General features: G+C 46.1%; 1 pseudogene; it reads right to left on the bottom strand.

Moving 5' to 3' along the window:
* Window positions 1-2,370: 2,370 nt before the first annotated feature.
* LOC102495329 (cyclin-dependent kinases regulatory subunit 1 pseudogene) lies at window positions 2,371-2,803 on the bottom strand (annotated as a pseudogene).
* Window positions 2,804-3,559: the final 756 nt, after the last annotated feature.

Here is a 3,559-nt window from a genome sequence, read left to right as displayed (position 1 = left end):
CTCTAGGTCTCTCTCTGTCTGTCTGGTGAGCGCACGCGCCCGATAGCAAAAACCTCTCCAAAAAAAAAAAACATTAGAGAGCCAGTTGGTAGTGTGTAGTCAAGGCAGCTGGATCTATGTAGCATGGCCGTCTATGCAGTTCAAGTCCTGGCTCTGGAGGCTGAAAAACACTTCAGGCACGTGTACATACATGCCCCAATTCCTGAAAGGAGAATGGAAGAGAAGGGATTGTGGTGTGTGGTCATCCCCTTTCTCTCTCTCTCTCTCTCTCTCTCTCTGTAGGAGAGGTTTTTTTGCTATAGGGCGTGTGTGCTCACCAGAAAGACAGAGACAGAAAGCAAGAAATCACTCCTCAGGGGCGCTGGCCGTGCCACAATCCCTTCTCCTCCATTCTCCTCTCAGGATCTCGGGCACGCACGCACACGCGCTCAGCGTGAGTTTAAGCTACCAGGTCTGGGACTTGAACCGCAGTCAGCTACATGGGAGTCCAGCGACAACCATTATGATAACTGTGGTCCCCCAGTCATCCCCTCTAGAGGAGTGTAAGAAAGAAAGAAAAGAGAAAATGAGTAAAACCAAGGGCCACCTTGTTGAAGACACCAACCCTGACAGCAGCTCCAATGGCCCCTAAAGCTCTTGCTGGTGGTCCTGTCCTCTTCAGACCCCAGAGTACCTTATAACAACACGTCCCAGGCACTTCACATGGTCTGCCTCACCTGGTAGTTACCTACCCTTCTTCCCTGGGGGCCGTGATGCTTCAGTCCACAGTCAAACACACATTTAAGGACAGTCACATCACTTGTTGCGACCGGGACTGCCCTGGAAAATAGGCATATGTGGCCACAGTAAAGCCCCTTGTTGGACTGCACCCTGGGACCAGGTTTCATCTTTGTCCTCCATAAAACCCAGCACAGACCCTTGCTTCTGGGAGTCAGTCAGTAAGCAGGGCACCAGTGACGCGCTCGGCGTGCTCCCATGTGTTCCTGTGTTTGTTGCCTCCAGGATCTTCCATGTTTCTCATCACTCTACTTCTTCAGCTGCTCCAACTCATACAGAATCCCCCAAAATTTCCCTGAGTTTCCTCCTCTGAGTCCCTTTGTCTTGATTTTTTCAGAACACTAGTCCCTTCCCCATCCAGGCTCGGGACAGTGTTTCCTAACACACTGCCACCTCACACACCCGTGACTGACTTTGGTGCTCCTACTTCAGCCTCTTGTAAGTCATTGCACAGTCCTTTGTCATGGCTCTCCAGAGGACAGCTTCACAGTTTTCTTTCCTGTGCTTTTCACATCAGACCATGAGTTCAATGAGGACCGAGACCTCTGCAGTATCACCAAGTGTAGAAGCTGGTCCATAGCAGGTATTTATATATTCATTCATTCATCCAAAAGCTATTGCTAGAGCATCTACATATGCTGAGCAAATTCCTGCCTTCATGGCGTTGACACTCTATTAAAGGAGCTATCAAAGAGACAAATGCATAGATGATCAAAAATCAGGCACGGAAAAGTGTCATAAAGAAATAAAACTGGGTACGCAAAGCAGGTACAAATGATGAAGATACTCTGTTAGGAAGAATGCTCAGGGATTTGAGAAGAGACCTAAAGAAAGTGAGATAACAAACCGTGTGGCTGTCTGAAGAAAGAGCTTGCCAGGCAGAGAGAACACAAATGCAAAGTTCCTGGGACAGGAACAATCTTGGTTTGGACCAGGAAGGAGGCTGAAATTGTGAGTGGCGGGGAGATTGGAAGGAGATAAAATCCTAGGAGAATAGGGTCCCACCCTATAGGGCCTTTAAGACTTTTGAAAGAATTTAGTTTCTATTCCATGTGTGATGAGAAGCACATTAAGTGTCCGTTAGATTATTTAAATTGAGTTAAATTGAACTAAGACAAATTGAGCCTTATCATAAAAAAAAAACCTTCCTCTTTAATCAAGGCTTTGAACATGGAACAGATTTCTTGAATAACATGAAAAGTTTCTAATACATTGAAATATAAACCCACAAGTCACCATACATAAAACACCCAGCAGGAAAAAAAGAAAACAAGTTTACACAATCCCTGGAACAGCCATGGTCTTAGTCTCAGATGCTCCCTCCATCTGTCAAACATGTTCTTCTGGAGACAGATGGCACCGTGGCTCCTGGGGTCACACTTGGTGGCCCATAGAGCACTCATCTGTCTGGGCTCCTGTGGTTTGGGCTCTACTCAAGAAGCAAAGCAATGAGCAGCACATTCAAACGGTGTATTGGATATCCGTTAAATATCAAAGTGAGAAACAGGAAGGCGACCTGATCAGGTTACCAGAAAGATGTTAGAAGTAAGGACAGCTGCGTGGAGCTGGGCACTGAAAAGGGGCTTGTCGGCTTCATTTCTTTGCCTTCTTGGGTAGTGGCCTCCGGAACAGCCAGAGGTGAGGTTCTGGTTCATGGGTCATATAATGGACCCATCCCTGACTCTGCTGAACACCAAGATTCCTCCATTCAGATTCTGACATCAAATGGGTTTTAGGAACCAGCTTGGCTATGGCCTTGGGCAACATGACATGCCGGTACTCGAACTCCTCATCATCGTATTTGTCCGAACAGTAAATTTGTTTGTGCGACATGACGGCTCTGCTTACAGGCCTCCAGCCCGGCTCCAAGCCTTATCTTAATACAGACTGCTAATGACTTTGGCACCATGAACTCTCCAAAGCCTGCCTTTATCTTATAACCTACAGACACAAACCAGTGTGAACGATCCCATGTCGCACTTTAAAAACCTGTTCATGGGTGAGTTTGCCTGTTCTGGAACTAGCACACCCTTGTAGGTGGTTCCAGAAGCCTTTTGGCCAGCACCCTTTTGCTAGCCCTTCCAGTACACAACTCATCATTTCTATTTCATTTCCATTTTTTCTAGACCCTACAATCATTAAGGGTCACTGAGATTTATTCTGATGCCTTGCAGGGTCCTGAGACTGCCTCTCAGTGTAGTTTTTGCCCAGGCCTGGTTCTCATTAAACCTTAATTATGTGGCATTCCTTCCCTTAATGCATCTGAAAATAAGCCACATTTTGCTATTTTTATCATTTTACTTAGTCTTTATAAGCCATTCCAGTGAACTGTCCCCTGGAGTACAATGGGAAACCCACTGGAATTTGAGCTAAGCAAATTCACAGGACTTAACCATACATTCATAGACTCATTTAACAAACTTTCATTTATTCGCTCAAAGAAAGCTACTTGAGGACCTAAAAGTACTGTTGTAAGTGCTGGGGACATAGGAGAACAAGGACGAGTCTCTGTCTTCTTTAAGCCAATCATCTAGTGAAGGAGACAAAACACATCAGGACATTAATATAAAATGTCACCTTGAATAGTGACAAGTGCCACCTTGTGCACGTTTGGAGGATACAGATGGGTAACTCATGCCCCTCGATGTGGTTGGGATGGTGTAAGGACATAAATTAAATGATAACGTGACATCAATGGCGTTGTGAAATGCTGTGGAGGTGGGGGGGAAGCGACTAACTATCATGGGCATGGGGACGGGGTTCTTGGGGAAGGCTGCTCAGA

Source organism: Tupaia chinensis, unplaced genomic scaffold (assembly GCF_000334495.1).
Source record: "Tupaia chinensis unplaced genomic scaffold, TupChi_1.0 Scaffold148234_1, whole genome shotgun sequence".
Taxonomy (NCBI): Eukaryota; Metazoa; Chordata; class Mammalia; order Scandentia; family Tupaiidae; genus Tupaia; species Tupaia belangeri.
Note: the sequence above shows the minus strand (reverse complement) of the source record. Positions and strands in the feature narration are given on the sequence as shown.